Consider the following 20174-nt stretch of genomic DNA (forward strand, 5'->3'; position numbering starts at 1 on the left):
GGGTCACGACGCGTCGGACAAGACTGAGTGACTTCTTTCACTTTTCACTTTCCTGCACTGGAGAAGGAAATGGCAACCCACTCCAGTGTTCTTGCCTGGAGAATCCCAGGGACGGTGGAGCCTGGTGGGCTGCTGTCTATGGGGCTGCACAGAGTCGGACATGACTGAAGCAACTTAGCAGCAGCAGCAGCAGGAAGAAGGTAGATATGGAGTGGGTTCCTTTTAATGAGTTCTCTTATTGAGGAAGAAAATCCTTTCCAGAAATCCACAGCCTATTTCCACTCTAGACTCAGAACCATATCATATGCTCCTCCCAACTCAACACTTGGCAAAGAAAATTGCCTGACCGTATCCAGTTTTTTATGAACAAGCACAACCTATCAGACAACATTAATATCAACATTTGAATGAAACTGGGTTTTGTTAACAAGGAAAAGTGGGGATGGCAGTTGAGTAAACAACAAAGAGTATTTGCCACATTCTTTAAATTTGTAATCAATTTTTAAAGTGATGTTTTTAAGGTGTATAAAACCAAATAGAAAAAAAGAACACACCTTATTGAATGAGACATGCGGCTTTTATGACGCTGTAATAAATTATCTAACTTCTTTATATCAGTTGAGTTCAGTTCAGTCACTCAGTTGTGTCCAACTCTTTGCAATCCCATGGACTGCAGCATGCCAGTCTTCCCTGTCCATCACCAACTGATGGAGCTTGTGAAAACTCATGTCCATCGAGTCGGTGATGCCATCCAACCATCTCATCTTCTGTCATCCCCTTCTCCTCCTGCCCACAATCTTTCCCAGCATCAGGGTCTTTTTCAGTGAGTCAGTTCTTCACATCAGGTGGCCAAAGTATTGGAGTTTCAGTTTCAACATCAGTCTTTCCAGTGAATACTCGGGATTGATTTCCTTTAGGATTGACTGGTTGGATCTCCTTGCAGTCCAAGGGACTCTCAAGAGTCTTCTCCAACACCACAGTTCAAAAGCATCAATTCTTTGACACTCAGCTTTCTTTATAGTTCAACTCTCACATCCATACATGACTACTGGAAAAACCATAGCTTTGACTACACAGACCTTTGTCAGCAAAGTAATGTCTCTGATTTTTAAATAAACTGTCTAGGTTGGTCATAGCTTTTCTTTCAAGGAGCAAGCGTCTTTTTATTTCATGGCTGCAGTCACTATCTGCAGTAATTTTGGAGCTCAAAAAAATAAAGTCTGTCACTGTTTCCAATGTTTCCCCATATATCTGCCATGAAGTGATGGTACCAGATGCCATGATCTTAGTTTTCTGAATGTTGAGTTTTAAGCCAAGTTTTTCACTCTCCTCTTTTTCATCAAGAGGCTTTTGAGTTTTTCTTCGCTTTCTGCCATAAGGTGGTGTCATCTGCATGTCTGGGGTTATTGATATTTCTCCGAGTAATCTTGATTCCAGCTTGTGCTTCATCCAGCCTGGCATTTCGCATGATGTACTCTGCATATAAGTTAAATAAGCAGGGTGACAATGTACAGCCTGATGTCCTCCTTTCCCAATTTGGAACCAGTCTGTTGTTCCAAGTCCAGTTCTAATTGTTGCTTCTTGACCTGCATACAGATTTCTCAGGAGTCAGGTAAGTGGTCTGGTATTCCCATCTCTTTCAGAATTCTCCACAGTTTGTTGTGATCTACACAGTCAAAGGCTTTGGTGTAGTCGATAAAGCAGATGTTTTTCTGGACATTTGCTTTTTTGATGATCCAACAATATTGGCAAACTGATCTCTGATTCCTCTGCCTTTTCTAAATCCAGCTTGAACATCTGGAGGTTCACGGTTCACATACCATTGAAACCTAGCCTGGAGAATTTTGAGCATTACTTTGCTAGTGTGTGAGATGAGTAAAATTGTGTGGTAGTTTGAACATTCTTTGGCATTGCCTTTCTTTGGAATTGGAATGAAAACTGACCTTTTCCAGCCCTGTGGCTACTGCTATTTCCCAAATTTGCTGGCATATTGAGTGCAGCACTTTCACAGCATCATCTTTAGGATCTGAAATAGCTCAATTGGAATTCCATCACCTCCTCTAGGTTTGTTTGTAGTAATGATTCCTAAGGCTCAATCAATGTCGCACTCCAGGATATCTGGCTCTAGGTGAGTGAGCACAACATCATGGTTGTCTGGGTATGATCTTTTTTGTATAGTTGTTCTGTGTATTGTTGCCACCTCTTCTTAATATCTTCTGCTTCTCTTAGGTCCGTATCATTTCTGTCCTTTATTGTGCCCATCCTTGCATGAAATGTTCCCTTGGTATGTCTAATTTTCTTGAAAAGATCTCTAGTCTTTCCTATTCTATCAGCTCAGTTCAGTCACTCAGTCATGTCTGACTCTTTGCAACCCCATGGACTGCAGAATACCAGGCTTCCCTGTCCATCACCAACTTCCATTCTATTGTTTTCCTGTATTTCTTTGCATTGATCACTGAGGAAGGCTTTCTTATCTCTCTTTGCTATTCTTTGGAACTCTGCATTCAGATGGGTATATCTTATCTTTTCTCCTCTGCCTTTCATTTCTCTTCTTTGCACAGCTATTTGTAAGGCCTCCTCAGACAGTCATTTTGCCTTTTTGTATTTCTTTTTCTTGGGAATGGTCTTGATCACTGCGTCCTGTACAGTGTCACGAACCTCCATCCATAGCTTTTCTATCAGATCTAATCCCTTGAATCAATTTGTCACTTCCACTGTATAATCAATTATAAGGGATTTGATTTAGGTCACACCTGAATGGTCTAGTGGTTTTCCTTACTTTCTTCAATTTAAGTCTGAATTTGGCAATAAGGAGTTCATGATCTGAGCCACAGTCAGCTCCCGGTCTTGTTTTTGCTGACTGCATAGAGCTTCCCCATCTTTGGCTGCAAAGAATATAATCAATCTGATTGCAGTATTGACCATCTGGTGATGTCCATATATAGAGTCTTCTCTTGTGTTGTTGGAAGAGGGTGTTTGCTATGACCAGTGTGTTCTCTTGGCAAAACTCTGTTAGCCTTTGCCTTGCTTCATTCTGTACTCCAAGGCCAAGCTTGACTGTTACTCCAGGTATCTCTTGACTTCCTACTTCTGCATCCCAGTCCCCTATAATGAAAAGGACATCTTTTTTGGGTGTTAGTTTTAGAAGGTCTTGTAGGTCCTCATAGAACCACTCAACTTCAGCTTATTCAGCATTACTGATTGGGGCATAGACTTGGATTACTGTGATATTGAATGGTTTGCCTTGGAAACGAATGGAGATCATTCTGTTATTTTTCAGACTGCATCCAAGTACTGCTTTTCGGGCTTCCCTTGTGGCTCAGTTGGTAAAGAATCCACCTGCAATGCGGGAGACCTGGGTTTGATCCCTGGGTTGGGATGATCCCTTGGAGAAGGGAAAGGCTACCCAATTCTGTATTCTGGCCTAGAGAATTCTATGGATTGTATAGTCCATGGGAGTAGTAGATATAATGGAGTAGTAGATACAATGGTCATCTGAGTTAAATTCACTTATTCCAGTCCATTTTAGTTCACTGATTGCTAAAATGTTGATGTTCATTCTTGCCATCTCCTGTTTGACCACTTCCAATTTACCTTGATTCATGGATCTAACATTTCAGGTTCCTATGCAATATTGTTCTTATAGCATCGGACTTTGTTTCCATCGCCAGTCACATCCACAACTGGATGTTGCTTTTGCTTTGACTTCTTTATATACTCCACCATTAATTTGCTCTTGTCAATCCTGGACTATTTCACCTCTTCCAGCAATGAGTAAATAAACTTAAATAAATATAAATAAAAATAAACAAATATTCAATAAAGGAAATTTATTCAAATCAGGCAGTATAGAAAGATTTAGACTAATTCTACCAGAACTTTATTTTAATTTATAAAAGTACAGAAAGTGGTATTAATATTTATATGCAAATATATGTATACCACATTTCTTCCATTTTAGGACATGTTTTTTCTCTTTTTACTTTTTCACATCTCTGAAATTGGGTTTCATCTTTAAATCAATGGCATCATATAATTGCTAAAATCCAAATAGCTCCTGATAAAATATACCATTGTATATGTGTTGTAAACTTGGTCATTGAGGGGTTTGATTTTTTTTTTTTGGTAATAATGATAAAAACACATAGCATGAAATTTACCATCTTAAGTGTATAATACAGTAGTGTTAACTATCTGCACATTATTGGGCAACATACTTTCAAGCTTTTCCCTCTTGTAAAACCAAAGCTCTACACCCACTGAACAACTGCTCCCCTTTCCTCCCTCTTCCAACCCACAGCAACTACCATCCTATTTTCTAAGAGTTTAACTCCTTTGAATACCTCATAATAAGTGAGTTTATGCATTGTAGATCTGCATGGTGGGTTTAAATGCATTTAAAATGTCTCCAAAGAGATTTCACTATAATCTGGACTTAAAACAAAGATCTTAGAATATATTTCTGTAGAAAGATACAGAAATAGAGCAACAGGTATAAATGCAGTATTAATAACATTAGTAATGGGTGCAAACATGATATTAGCAAATACTTGTCAGATAGGTATCTCCATGTTTCCTACTCAAAAACAAACAAAGAAAAACCCAAGCATTTTAGGGGATGTAGCCCCTGGAACTAATAAACTAATCTTTATATTCTGTTCCTGCCTATTTCATAGGCTACTGTTTCACAGCACTAAATTGGCCTATGGAAAGCATGTACATCAATACTTACTGCTAATTAAGCAACCAAAATAGTTAGTAACACATGGAAAGCTTGAGTATTCAGTATCTTTGAGCTGTATTTCCTGAAAAGAAGAGTGTAAGAGTATAGAATTGCATTCCATTAATCCATGCTCTAATTGTCCTGGCAACCAATAAGATAGTTTAGCAACTTTTATATAAGAGATGTTTAACAAATCACAAACAAACCACTACAACAAAAACTAAATTAAAAAACAAACCCATAATGTAGGTAACAGAAAGATGTGAGGATCTGTCACAGGGATAAAGAAAAAAATTTTTTTAACTTAATATATGTTCCAGATGTAAGTAAATTTCCCAAATATTTCATGCATTATTCATTCATTCATTCAGTCAGTCTTGGAGGTGGTATATCCTTTGAGATTGAATATTTTGGTATTGATCAACATTTTCAAAAATATTTATTTATTTGGCTGCACCAGGTCTTAGTTGTAGCACACAGGACCTTTAGCTGTGGCATGTGGTATCTAGTTCACTGACCAGGGATTGAACCCGAGTCCCCTGCACTGGGAACGCAGAGTCTTAGCCACTGGACCACCAAGGAAGTCCTTTGATCAGTATTTTTTGATCTAATGGGATAAAAAGAAGGGATGTGGATGGCTATGGTGATTGCTAAAATGCAAATGTAATAACATCATTTCTGGCTTAAAATTTAAAAGCCTTCTGCATCAGAATAAAGTCTTCTCTTTAAAATTGAAGTACAGTCGATTTACAAGGTTGTGTTAATTTCTGCTATACAGCAAAGTGACTCAGTTACAATTTTTATATTCATTTTCATTATGGCTTACCCCAAGACACTGAATATAGATTCCTGTGCTATACAGTGGGACCTTGCTGTCCATCCATTCTATAGTTTGCTTCTGCTAACCCCAGACTCCCAGTCTACCCATTCTACCCCCTGCCCTTTGGCAATCACAAGTCGTTTATGTCTGTGAGACTGTTTCTGCTTTGTAGATAGGCTCATTCATGTCATATTTTAGATTCCCATACACAAGTGATATCATATGGTATTTGTCTTTCTCTTTCTGATTTCACTAAGTATGATAATCTCTAGTTCCATCCATGTTGCTGCAAATGGCATTATTTCCTTTAAAGTTCTAACTCTTTAATCATGACATACAAAATTCTTGATCTGATCTTACTTTTTCTCCAGCTTCACTTCTTTCTTCCCATGTCCTATAAGTGCAACTTTGTCCATCTCTCTCCTATCCCCTTTCTCTTATGCCTTTCTCTCCCTTGTGTGTCCTGCTCCTTACACTAGGGTAACTATTTATCTCCTCCACCAGGCCAACTCTTCACTTTGAAGTCTCCTTTAATTTTGACATCCTCTAGGAACTTGAAACTTGAGGTTTCAAATCTCATGGAATAATAGGCTCCATGATGCCATGAACCATGTTCTTTAGAAAGTAACTGCTTTCTTTCCAGTTTCTAAACAATTTTTAAAAAGATATTGACTGATCACTTTCCTTTAAGGAACAACAGTTATCAATATAAGTACAAGCCAAACTTGGACCTTTACAGTTTCAGTTGACACCTCAGATGTGTGCAAATGTTCTAAGAAGTAGAAATAGTCTTTATTTCAGGGCTTCCCAGGATGTCACTAGTGTAAAGAACCTACCTGCAATGCAGGAGACATGGGTTCAATCCCTGGCTCGGGAAGATCCTCTGGAGGGAGGCATGGCAACCCACTCCAGTAGTCTTGCCTGGAGAATCCCATGGATGGAGGAGCCTGGCAGGCTATAATTCATAGGGTCACAAAGAGTTAGACACAACTGAAGTGACTTAGCACACATGCATTTTCTTACAAAGGCTATTAATATATGCAATACCTGGTCAAGATACAGACATAAAGATTAAATTGTGAAGTGAAAGTCACTCAATTGTGTCCGACTCTTTGCGACCCCATGGACTATACAGTCCATGGAATTCTCCAGGCCAGAATATTGGAGTGGGTAGCCTTTTCTTTCTCCAGGGGATCTTCCCAATCCAGGGATCGAACCCAGGTCTCTTGCACTGAAGGCGGATTCTGTAGCAGCTGAGCCACAAGGGAAGCCCAGAGATTAAATTAACATATTATAAATTATGCATATACATAAACAATTGAAATCTCAACTTGAGCCAACTCAAAATATCATACTGTTTACTAAGTTTCTATTAAAATAAATATATCATCTTCAATTAGGTCTTCTTGAATTTATCTTCTGTATTGTGAACAACAAAAACAAGGAGCATCATTCATCAACCAGATATAAAAGGGTTAAGTCACAACTCACTGCAGTTGGCTACCAACCCTATTCCCTGAGGTGAAATCAGGATGAAAAAACAGGATGAGCACTCTGTGCTGAGGATAACAGGCCTTTAAATAGTTAGATGTATATCTCAGAAAGAATTTAAATTACCGGATTCTTGCATCTTTTCATACATAGAAAAGCCCTAAAATCATTACGTTAAGATAGCTCTTCTTGGTGACTACTGTAATCTTTTACCAAGATGTATGCATGACTATGGGCTTCCCTGGTGGCTCAGACTGTAAAGAATCTGCCTGCAATGCAGGAGACAGGGTTTGGATTGCTGGGTCAGGAAGATCCCTGGAGACGGGAATGGCAATCCACTCCAGTATTTTTGCCTAGAAAATTCCATGGACAGAAGAGCCTGGTGGGCTACAGTCCATGGGGTCGCAAAGAGACACGACTGTGCAACTCACACACACACACATGACTACATGTATATCATAGGCAAAAAATTCATAAATATAAACTGGTTCCTCCCCAACCTCTTCAGAGAAGTTTACTCAGTTATTGACAGACTGTCTCCTGGGCTAGGGTCTTCAGTAAGACTCTGAATAAAACTTGAAACTCTTAAAATTCATTGTTGTTGTTCAGTTGCCCAGTCGTGCCCGACTCTTTGTGATCCCATGTACTGCAGCATGCCAGGCCTCCCTGTCCCTCACCATCTCCCAAAGTTTGCCCAAGTTCATGTCCATTCCATTGGTGATGCCATCCAGCCATCTCATCCTCTGACGCCCTCTTCTCCTTCTGCCTTCAGTCTTTCCCAGTGTTTCATACTGTGGGTTTTTCTTTAAGTCAACAATTTTTCAGCCTCTAATAGTACTACATAAAATCAGTATAATTCATGCCTTTTAGTGACCTTTATTACTTTAATGATATTTACATAAATTCCTACTCAGTGACAGCATCAAAAATCTAATAAATTTATAATTCATTTCCTGAGGAAATAACACAATTTATTATTAAAGCAAGAGAAATATTTTTCTTTCTCTAGGCCACAGGACTGGAAAAGGTCAGTTTTCATTCCAATCCCAAAGAAAGGCAATGTCAAACAATGCTCAAATGACGGCACAATTGTACTCATCTCATATGCTAGTAAAGTAATGCTCAAAATTCTCCAAGCCAAGCTTCAGCTATAATATGTGAATTGTGAAATTCCAGATGTTCAAGCTGGTTTTAGAAAAGGCGGAAGAACCAGAGGTCAAATTGCCAACATCCGCTGGATCATGGAAAAAGCAAGAGAGTTCCAGAAAAACATCTATTTCTGCTTTATTGACTATGTCAAAGCCTTTGACTGTGTGGATCACAATAAACTGTGGAAAATTCTGAAAGACATGGGAATACCAGAGCACCTGACCTGCCTCTTGAGAAACCTGTATGCAGGTCAGGAAGCAACAGTTAGAACTGGACATGGAACAACAGACTGGTTCCAAATAGGAAAAGGACTACGTCAAGGCTGTATATTGTCACCCTACTTATTTAGCTTATATGCAGAGTACATCATGAGAAACGCTGGGCTGGAAGAAGCACAAGCTGGAATCAAGATTGCTGGGAGAAATATCACTAACCTCAGATATGCAGATGATACCACCCTTATGGCGGAAAGTGAAGAGGAACTAAAAAGCCTCTTGATGAAAGTAAAAGAGGAGAGTGAAAAAGTTGGCTTAAAGCTCAACATTCAGAAAATGAAGATCATGGCATCTGGTCCCATCACTTCATGGGAAATAGATGGAGAAACAGTGGAAACAGTGTCAGACTTTATTTTGGGGGTCTCCAAAATCACTGCAGATGGTGACTGCAGCCATGAAATCAAAAGACGCTTACTCCTTGGAAGGAAAGTTATGACCAACCTAGATAGTATATTGAAAAGCAGAGATATTACTTTGCCAATTAAGGTCCATCTAGTCAAGGCTATGGTTTTTCCTGTGGTCATGTATGGATGTGAGAGTTGGACTGTGAAGAAGGTTGAGTGCTGAAGAATTGATGCTTTTGAACTGTGGTGTTGGAGAAGACTCTTGAGAGTCCCTTGGACTGCAAGGAGATCCAACCACTCCATCCTAAAGGCGATCAGTCCTGGGTGTTCATTGGAAGGACTGATGCTGAAACTGAAACTCCAGTACTTTGGCCACCTCATGCAAAGAGTTGACTCATTGGAAAAGACCCTGATGCTGGGAGGGATTGGGGGCAGGAGGAGAAGGGGACGACAGAGGATGAGATGGCTGGATGGCATCACCAACTCGATGGACGTGAGTTTGAGTGAACTCCGGGAGTTGGTGATGGACAGGGAGGCCTGGTGTGCTGTGATTCATGGGGTCGCAAAGAGTCGGAAACGACTGAGCGACTGAACTGAACTGAACTGAGTGAGATTAAAATGAGTGAATCTGCCATAAAGTGTTGATTTCTCTTAAATTCTAGTTTTGGAAGTGATGTTCTGCCAACAGCTGAAATTGCTTATTGATTCATTTTTTTTTTCTTGAGTGTTCCTTCTTGGTTTTATCTTATTTATTAGGGACTAGACCAATCTGAGACTGGTTATGTTAAAATTAAATTGAATGTTTGTTTAAAACATTTTAATTAGAATTGAGACATAATATATACATAATTTTTGCCACACTAGAACATATAAAGATAATATTTAAGGAACGTGAATTAGTTTAGTCTTCTTATGCATTTTGCTAGTCTGATTTTGTGTTAATTCACAGCAAAGGGGTGATTCTGGGCTGCCAGCTCCTCTCCATACAGTGGCTCCACCATGGTTAAGGGCTCAGGTTCCCCCACTGGCCACTTTGCATTCTAAGGGGCAGTTGGAGAAGATGTCCAGTGTGGTAAAGTCAGGCCTGAAGGTGACACACATTACTTTTGCCCACAAAACGTTTTGAAGAATTTAGTTAGGTGGCTCCACCTAACTGTAAGGGAAGATTCAAATCAGTCTCTTAGTGTGCCTAAGGAAAGATACATGATTTAGTCAGCATTCAGCAGTGTCTCAGTCATGGAGACATGGAGTATAAGCAACTATGTATTGCATGCATCTCTGTATTTCAGGACCCAGCACAGTTCTCACTCAACATGTGGTAATGAATTACTATTGAACTTTCTGTTGGCTATATAAGCAAATAAAATAGTACATAAGGACTATATCATCATTTACAATGATTTTCAAAAATTTTGTTCTATTCTAGCCTATAATAACTTGAGAACAAATAAAGTTCTGTTGACCTCTTATTTATTTAATGTTGCAAAAATATAGTCATCAAATGCAAAGTCCTTTAGAAATGGTTTCTATCAGAAAATAATAAGCATCATAACATTTAGAGGAAATGTCAGATGATGTATGAATGCCTGAAAATACGACATCCACTGTTGTAAACTAATATTATCTTACGTAATGTGAACCTGAGCCAAGAAACAGAAATATGTATAATGTAGACAAGTCAAAATATCCAAATGAGGAAGCATTAAACTGCTGCCTTACATATGTGTGATAAGATATCTTTTTGCCCCATATAGGTATGTTTACTGCAGTTCTCCACAGAAAGAGTAAGCACCAATACTGAATAGTAGCAGGGAGGCACTTGGGGGGAACTTTTCATCAATAGCCAGTTCTTTAAAAGAGAAGATTGCCATCATCCTCTCATTTAAAAATAGGTCGCTCTGAAGTAGGTTGCTGCTGTTGCTGCTGCTAAGTCACTTCAGTCGTGTCTGACTGTGTGCGATCCCATAGACGACAGCCCACCAGCCTCCCTCGTCCTTGGGATTCTCCAGGCAAGAACACTGGAGTGAGTTGCCATTTCCTTCTCCAATGCATGAAAGTGAAAACTGAAAGTGAAGTCGCTCAGTCGTGTCCGACTCTTCGAGACCACATGGACTGCAGCCCACCAGGCTCCTCCGCCCATGGGATTTTCCAGGCAAGAGTACTGGAGTGGGTTGCCATTGCCTTCTCCAGTATGGTATTATTGATTGCAACACCACCTTCTTTTTTTTTTTTTTTGCTTCCACCCCACATTGCCTTTTTATTGAACCAAATAAATTATGTTAAAAACTTGCATTTAAGTTATAGTTAACATATATACGGAGGTAAAACCTCTTTCATTATTCATTTATATGTGAAAGCACTTGTTTAAATCACTTCTGATATCATATAGTGTAGTAGATAACACAATTACAGAGAAAGAGTAACAATAGTTAGTTACAATACAGTGATACAGGGATAATAAATACAAAGGGAGCAAAAGCTCCTTTTAACAAGGTCAGAACGGATGCATTAAAAACTATGCGTGTAGTTTCTTCTAAAGGGTACATTTATTGGAGTAATGGCCAAGGAGACTAAGACAGTTGAACTGCCTCCGAAAAGGCTTCTTGAGGACGACTGGGTTATGGGACATACTTCAGGGAGATGGAAGAGATGTTACCTGGGTGAAGGTCCATCCGAGAAAAATGTGGGGTGACTTCCAAGGTGCGAGTGATGGCTGGCGAATTCTTTCTGCTTCAGCTGGTATACTTGGAACGCTGCTCTTTCACCTCCTATCTCTGTGGTTTTGTAACTCAGCCTCTTCACTTTAATGAATTCTAAAATGCAGGTAAGCAAACCAATGGAAAAAAAAATTCAATTTACTATTTAGCTGACGCTTCTAAAAAATGACTCGACAAATTAAAGGATTCTGAAGAGCATTACTAACGAAGCCCCAAAAGTGTTTGTGGTGATGGAGGGGCTGATGCTCTTCAGGAAACCTGCGGATCATCAGCGCCACCTTTTCTTTTACTTTCACGCACCTTTTCACCTTTCTCTGTCTCGATGCTCCCGGCAAGATTTTTTGGTTGAGTGAGATAAGGCCAGACTTTGGGGCAGAGCCTCGGGTAAGCATTCTAGCCGTGCAGTACTAAGTGACCCAGTATAAGTTCCGCGTCTTGGTTTCCTTATCTGAAATACTTACCTCACTGGGTAGCTCCAAACATAAGCAAGATCATTATCAAGGGCTCAGTAGCGTCTTGAGACACACGTGTGACCCTTGTCTTACGCGTCTGCGAGGATGGCAGGCCCTGTAAAGAGTTCAGAGTAGCTGTTATGATCTCTTCTTTCTTCCGGAGCCCGGTGCGTGTGCCCCACCGGCGAGCGCGGCTGACCTTCGGAGCACTCCAGGTTTGCGTCGGCAGGTGAGCGCCCCCTTGGCTCCAGTCGGCCAGTGGCGGGGGAGGGGAGAAGGGAGCTGGAGGGGGCGGGGGAGAGGGAGGGCGGAGCTGCCCGGGACGCTCCCGGCGGCACCGCGCGTCCTGGGCTACTGCCCGGGAGAGACGAGGAGGCGGCAGCAGCAGTGGCGCTCACAGGCCGAGCTCTCGGCGCTCTCGGGGGTCTGCCGGTGATTGGTCCAGAGAGGAGGGGGTGGCGGTAGCCAGAACCCGCCGCTCTAGCGGCGGCGTCAGGTGAGAGCGCTAGCCGCAGAGACTCGGGCGTGGCGGCTGCCGCACAGGGAATCGGAGCCAAACTCGCTGCGCGGCCTTGCGCGTCCTGGGAGGAAGGGACGCGGAGACACTTGCAGACGACTCGAAGCAGAAGTTGCCCCTGTCGAGACGCACGGAGCCTCTTATGCAAGCGACGCCCCCCTGGGTCAGGTCGCCCCTCAGGTGCCCGCCGAGCGCGCGCTCGCGGCTGGATGAGGGCGGGAGCGGGCGCCGAGCCGCGAATGAAGGCGGCCAGATGAGCGGCGAGGGCGACTACAACTTCAGGCGGGTGGCGATTCGGCGGAAGTCCAACCCCTCCTACCTGCCGCTCGGGACCCCGCGGCCCTGGAGTCGGCCCTCGTCGCACCTGGCTTGGGCCGAGTCGGCCACGTCCAGGGGCCAGGCCTCGGCAGACGCCCCAGGTAAGCGTCTCGGGAGGTAAGGGTGGGCGGGGGCGTTGTCGCAGGTGAGGGACCGCCTTTGACCCCCTTTGCCCGGCAGGTGCGTCGGGTCCGCAGCAGCCTTGGGATCCGGCGCCGAGAGTTTCCCGGGGGCCCGCGCCAGTCAGCCCTGCCACTTAGCTAATTGTGTCCCTTCCCCCAAAGGTCCTAGGCGGGAGCGCGCCTGGCGCCGAACTACCTGTCCTGGAGGTCACTTACTAGGGATTTCCAGATGTAAAGGATAACATTAAAAAAAAAAAAAAGTTTGGTTAGGAATTAATAAGACCTGTTTTCTACATACTGAGGTTTAAGTTTTTTCGCTAAATTGCTTCGGGCAGACCATGTGAAGGATTAATACAATGACTGCGGCAGGCTAGATCCACCCTGGTCCCGTAGACTCGTGTTTGAGTGACTTCCGACGAGCAATCCCGAGTGCTCCAGTTTTCCCTTTTGAAAAAGACGCTTGAGTGTGAAAAACTGCAGGTCTCTCAGAAGGAAGCATATTCTTACTTTCAAGAACTTGAATCTTACTGTGTTTTTGTGTTGTTAAATTAAGATGATCAGTAATGCGGTATTTTGAATTCTGAATTCTCATTGACTGTTAGTCTTGGAAGAAATCCTGAAACTGACCTATTCCAGCCCACAATTTTTCTCCTTCTTTCTTTAAAGGCATTCTGTTCTCCCTAGGCAGGCTTGAAGCTATGTAGGGCACACCAGGGATTTTTCTCTTGAATTGCGAAACTTTTCTTTAAAGTCCCTGCCCCCGGTTTTGCGCTCCTATTGTGCAAAAACCAGAGATGGCTTGTATGTAGACCAGTTATGAGGCAGAAACCTTATTTGAGTGGTGGAAATAATAATTCTTTTATTCACTTACACTCATTTTATTCTTATTAAGCAAAGCTGTTATGATGGTTTAAATGTGAAGTATCGGAACTTAAAAATTTTTCTCTGTCCTTGCCTTGAAGCTGTAGTATTCACAGGGCAGAAAAACATGATGGATGTTGACTTACAAATTTATAGCTGCATTAGATAAGGGAAGAAATAATGATGTGAGAAAATATATGTGAAAGTCGCTCAGTCGTGTCTGACTCTTTGCGACCCCATGGATTATACATATGCAGTCCATAGAATTCTCCAGGCCGCAATACTGGAGTGGGTAGCCTTTCCCTTCTCCAGGGGATCGGTAATTGAATCACAGTGCTTTAGCTCTCAATTTCCTTATCTTCAAAGTGAAGACTGGTGAAATAATCTGTAAAATCTCCTCCAGATTTAGCTGCGAGTCACTCTAAAATGAATAGAAGAGGATTTTCTTCCATTTTAAGTGAAAGTTCATTACTTTGTTTTGGAGTTACTTACATATCAATTTTTAAATTGTTTGAGCTACTTGATTTTCTTAATCATCAGCAGTTTTCAGTTTGAGGGTAAAGGGATCCAGTTTCTTTACATCATTATTATTTAAAATTACTGTTACTTAAAATCACATGCTTAGTTTCAAACTCTGAGTCGGTGAACAGAGGATGAATTTCTCTCCTAGAAGTAGGAGTGAGCAGTCTGTAAACCATTTCTACAAGGCAGCTGTGCCTTTAGAAGTGTCCTTTCTTCTTTTCTATTCTCTTTTTCCCTTAGGAGAAAATCCAGAACACTTTTTCTTTTAATTGAGGTGGAGAACCTGCAATAACTTTTCTAGATCTGTTAGGTTGTCTCAGTATTGTTTAAAAGAACTCAAAAGTTTTTGTTGCCATTATTTTCAAGATTGAAAATTAATTACTGTATGGAATAATTGTTTGTCTTTACCATAGTGTAATCTGTAGTATCTGTTGGAGAGTGATCTAATATTTTGCAAAGTAGTCTGAAACTATTCAGTTTGGTGAGATGAAAACATTTTAGAAATTGCTTCCTTTTTTGAGTCTTATCTGCCTCCCTATTAAGTTTTATCTGTTATCATTATATAAGTAAGATCCTCCCCTCATCAAAAAGTAAACCATGTTTAAATTTCCAAGAAATGCCAATTTACTCTGTAATACCTACAAAAATATTTATAAATGAAAACTACAACATTTAGACCCATTGCATATGTAGTAGATGTTACTTAGAATTGAAATGTTACTTTCTCTGTTGAAGAAGGAACAAAAACTGAAAGGTCAAGAATGTAGAGAATTCGGTTTAATGATGTTATGTTATATTCTATGATTGTTAAAGCCATTATTTTTAGAGTTCTCTGATTTTTCCTAAAAAAGAAAAAGAAGACAGTCTACCAAGTGCATCCTTCATATATATCTGAATGGGGATATCCTCATCCAGGTGAGGTAATTAAATTAAGACATAGGCTTTGGGGTCATATAGCGCCCCCAGTTTCAAGTCCTTACACTGTCAGTTGTATGAATTGAATCAAGTTTCTTAATTTCTCAGTTTCGTCATCTGGACAGTGGAGATAACAGAACTTTTTAAGATTGTGGAAAGGAAAAAGTAAGCTTATATTGATGAATGTCTGACACAAAACCAGCAATACAGCACATAACAAGGAGTCATAATCTATCCGTTTCCCAAAAAGTCTGGCGCTGGGACTGGCACATAAGAGACACTGTAATTACTTGTTGGATGAATGAAAATCCTTCTCCTGTGATGTTCATACTATTTATTGAGTGCATTTTCTGTACTAAGAACTGTGGCTTGTGACACACATGTAAATATGTATGTGTGCGAATTTATTTCACAACAATTTTAGTAGATAGGGAGTATTCTGTTCATTTTCCAGCTAAAGAAATTAAAGCCCAGAAAGTTTTACTAAACTTGCTGGGAATCTTAAACTAGTACTTGTTTAACTAGTTTCAGATTCAGGTATGCCTGGCATTAAAGGCAGTGCTCTTACCACACTTCACATAAAGCATGTAATTCCATTACGGTAAAAACATATATTTAAGGTATATTTTATGCACACAGCAGAATGAAAATTTTCTTATTTTGTGTGTGTGCATGTGTTTTTGTTTTTGGTCCAGCTTTTTTTCTGTTTTCCCTTTTTTCTTTTCCATAGTCTGAACATCCAAAGCCCTTGGGGTTGAGGGAGAGTGTATCTGTTGAATATCATTGAAGGAAGCTTATCTCCTCAGTTATTCCTTAGTTTTATGAGAATCTTGAAGAATCTTTATTGAAGATGATTTTCTGTAGAAAATATATTTGCTTCTACTTCCAACCATGGCCACTTTGATTAGCCAAGCATTTCTCTGAAATTTAGCTCAGGTTTGCTGAGGGAAGATCAGCATTGTTGTCATTAATTTTTCCACTTAGGTTTGGCGTAGGTTTACAGACTTCTCTTGGCTGGAAGGCAGATTTTTCCTGAAAGTGAAAGTGGCTCAGTCTTGTCTGACTCTTTGCAACCCCATATACTATCACGGCCAGAATAATGGAGTACGTAGCCTGTTCCCTTCTCCAGGGGATCTTCCCAACCCACGGATCGAAGCCAGGTCTCCTGCATTGCAGGCGGATCCTTTACCAGCTGAGCTATCAGGGAAGCCCTAGGCCATTCTTTTTACCAAGGTGTAACTCCTTCAATGTGGATTCCAGGTTCAGTCCCTTTCGAGTTTCACAAGCTCAAGACTCATGTCCTATCCTGCCAGAGCGGAAGTTCCTGGGCTCTAGGTTCTACCACCTAGGTTTAGGCTTATTTGTTTATTTATTTTTCTTTTTTACTCTTGTCCTTAGGAATCTCCTTTGTTTTCTTATGATTTCAGCAATGCATTTAAAAGCATATCTGTTGTAATTTATTCAGCATCTGGGTCCTTTGTGGTCAAGGGCTTTTCACACTATTTGATGTGCAGACTTCCTATAAGTAGATTTCGTTTTTCCATTTCTCACCCTTGTTAGGATGGAAGGCAGATTTTTCCTGAAAGTGAAAGTGGCTCATGGACTATAGAGTCCATGAATTTTTCCAGGCCAGAATACTGGAGTAGGTAGCCTGTTTCCTTCTCCAGGGCATCTTCCCAACCCAGGGGTCTTTTTTCAACACATACTCCAATATCCTGTGCACTTTTTGAGGACTAATTTTACCTTTGTTGGAGAAGGAGGGATGAAGATTCAGGTTATAGCAGGAAGAGTAATTGTAGGCCTCTCAGGTGGCTCAGCAGTAAAGAATCTGCCTTCAAAAAAAAAAAAAAAAAAGAATCTGCCTTCAATGCAGGAGACACAGGTTCCCTCCCTGGGTCAGACAGGTCCCCTGGAGAAGGACATGGCAACCCACTCCAGTATTCTTGCCTAGGAAAATCCATGGACAGAAGAGCCTGGCAGGCTACAGTCCATGGCGTTGCACAAGAGTTGGACATGAGTTAGGGCCTAAACAAAACAGTAGGAGTAATTGTTTTTATTGAACGCTGGTTGTGAACCAGGACTGTTTGTGTTTTACTTATTTTTATGACAGCACTGCAAGATAGATGGTATTATCATTTTAGAGGAAAGGAAAAGCCAAGTTTCAGTGCTCTGCAACCAGTCTAATCTTCTGAGAGAGAATTTGAACCAGGTCTCTCTGATTCCAGTACTCACATGCTTATAATACATACTTATAATACTAGTTCTTAAGGTTTCTCAGGCTTTGGAGGCAAAGTGCAGTGCAAGTACTGTGTTTCACATATGTTAGGGTAAATGTTGTTTGTAGCAATAACGAGTGCATATTGTATTTGAAACAATGATCTAAGCAAACTATCTAAAGGTTTATAATAAAGTGGTAATGGTGATCTTATCAGTTATTCTTAGAAGCTGCTTAAGAGTGACTTTGAAATAAGAAAAGTCCTTCAGAGGAATAGGAACCGGGAAGAGTTTTCTTATTTCTTGGAAGGCCAAGAGCAGTTTAAAGAGTAGTCAGTCGTCTTTCAGTGAGTAGCCAGGTAAGCTTGTGAACCTAGGAATGTGGAGAGAGTTTTAATCCATAGTTATGTTTTTGCTTGCATTCCTTTCCTCTACTGAGAAAAACTTAGGGTCATGCATCTAACTGGTAACAGAGAAGACAACCTGGACCTGTTGGGGTAGGAATTAGAGATTGGCTCAAGGCCGTCACTTCTGTGCTTCTTGGGCATGTGGATTTAGTCTTAAAATAGTTAGGGTTTTATAAGCATACTCTGCTTTATTGTATTTCAAAAATACTGTGTATTTTTTCTTTTTTTCCCCCCACAAATTGAAGGTTTGTGGCAACCCTGTGTCAAGTCTTTTGGCACTTTTTTCCCTACAGCATTGCTCACCTTGTGTCTCTGTGTCACATTTTGATCATTTTTGTGATGTTTCAAACATTTTCATTATTATTATATTTGTTATGGTGATTTATGAACAGTGATATATTTGATATTACTGTTGTAATTGTTATGGGGCACCACGAACCTCATCCATAAAGACTATAAATGCATGTGTTCTAACTGCTTCACCAACTGGGCTTTCCCCTGTCTGTCCCTCTCCATGGGCTTCCCTATTTCCTGATACACAATACTGAAGTTTAGCCATTTAATAACCCTGCTGCTGCTAAGTCACTTCAGTCGTGTCCGACTCTGTGTGACCCCATAGATGGCAGCCCACCAGGCCCCCCCATCCCTGGGATTCTCCAGGCAAGAACACTGGAGTGGGTTGCCATTTCCTTCTCCAATGCATGAAAGTGAAAAGTGAAAGTGAAGTCGCTCAGTCCTGTCTGACTCTTCATGACCCCATGGACTGCAGCCTTCCAGGCTCCTCCGTCCATGGGATTTTCCAGGCAAGAGTACTGGAGTGGGGTGCCATTGCCTTCTCTGGAGCAAGGCCCTAACTCTCCTTAATCCTGTTAAGGCCAAGAGAGGTGAGGAAACTGTACAAGAAAAGTTGAAAGCAAGCAGAGGTTGGTTCATGATGTTTAAAAAAAGAAGTCATCTTTATAACATAAAAGGACAAGGTGAAATAGGAAGGATGACTTGGAAACTGCAGCAGTTTACCCAGAAGATCTATTTCAGATAATTAATGAGGGTGGCTACACTAAACAACAGATTGTCAGTGTAGGTGAAACAGGCTTCATCGGAGGAGGATGCCATCTAATGCTCTTATAGCTAGAGAGAAGAGAATGCCTGGCTTCAAATCTTCGAAGGGCAGGCTGACCCTCTTGCTAGGGGCTAATCCACCTGGTTACTTGAAGTTGAAGCCATTGCTCATTTACCATTCTGAAAATCCTATAACTCTTTAGAATTATACCATATCTACTCAGTCTGGGCTTTAGAAATAGAACAACAAAGCCTGGATGACAGAACATCCATTTACAACCATGATTTACTGAATATTGTAAGCCCTACTTCTCAGAAAAAAAGATTCCTTTCAAAATGTTACTGTTCATTGACAGTGCACCTGGCCACTCGAGCTCTGATGGAGATGTTTATGTTGTTTTCATGCCTGCTAACACAGCATCCATTCTGCAGTCCATGGATCAAGGAGTCATTATTTCTTCTTCTTGTTCCTAAAATTAGTTAATTAATTTGGCTACACCTTGCAGCTTGTGGGATCTTAGTTCCCTGACCAGGGATTGAATCTATGCCCTCAGCAGTGAAAGTAACTAGTCCTCACCAGTGAACTACCAGGGAATTCCTATTTGCATCTATTTAAATATCTTTTCTTGGTCTTGATTTTCGTACTTCACTGGATCTACAAGTTTATTCCTTTGACTAGCTCATTTTTGTCCTTTCTCTCTTCCAGCATTCCCATTTTCTCTTTCCCATTATCTCCTGCCTCCTCTATTCTTTGGTGGTGTCATCCACCCCCTGGGCTTGTTTTTCTTAATTTGTGTTTTTGCTGTTTAATCACTAAGTCTTGTCCCACTCTTGTGACCCCGTGGACTGTAGCCCACCAGGCTCCTCTGTCCATGGGATTCTCCGGGCAAGAATACTGGAGTGGGTTACCATTTCCTTCTCCAGGGCATCTTCCTGACCCAGGGATGGAACCCACATCTCCTGCTTAGCAGGCTGATTCTTTACCACTGAACCACCCTGGCTGAATAAATGTAAATGTCCTGAGGGCACCAAACTTCAACTCCTTTTTCTGCTGCAGTCTAGCCCCCTCCTCCTGACTTTCTTAGAGGTATTATTAACCTGGCTTTTCCAGGCTTCAAAGTTTATTTTAAATCTACTCTTTCCTCTTATCTACTTGCCACGCAGTCAGCCACCAGTTGTTATTGAGTCTCCATGTCATGATGGTGGCCTTTGACTTGTTTCAGGCTGTTTCTCTCACCAGCTATCCATTTTACATTAGTGCCCCCAGC

At 41.1% G+C, this 20174-nt stretch overlaps 1 long non-coding RNA gene across 1 annotated transcript in view; it reads right to left on the reverse strand.

Moving 5' to 3' along the window:
• The window catches only part of LOC120858543, a 45940-nt gene extending 33687 nt beyond the window's left edge, over window positions 1–12253 (reverse strand). Inside the window, exons 1-2 of the long non-coding RNA XR_005719888.1 lie at window positions 11981–12253; window positions 11459–11615 (exon numbers count right to left, since the gene is read on the reverse strand). This is a non-coding gene — a long non-coding RNA (uncharacterized LOC120858543). The remainder of the gene's footprint in view (window positions 1–11458; window positions 11616–11980) is intronic.
• Window positions 12254–20174: the final 7921 nt, after the last annotated feature.

Source organism: Oryx dammah, unplaced genomic scaffold (assembly GCF_014754425.2).
Source record: "Oryx dammah isolate SB20612 unplaced genomic scaffold, SCBI_Odam_1.1 HiC_scaffold_29, whole genome shotgun sequence".
NCBI classification, from domain to species: Eukaryota; Metazoa; Chordata; class Mammalia; order Artiodactyla; family Bovidae; genus Oryx; species Oryx dammah.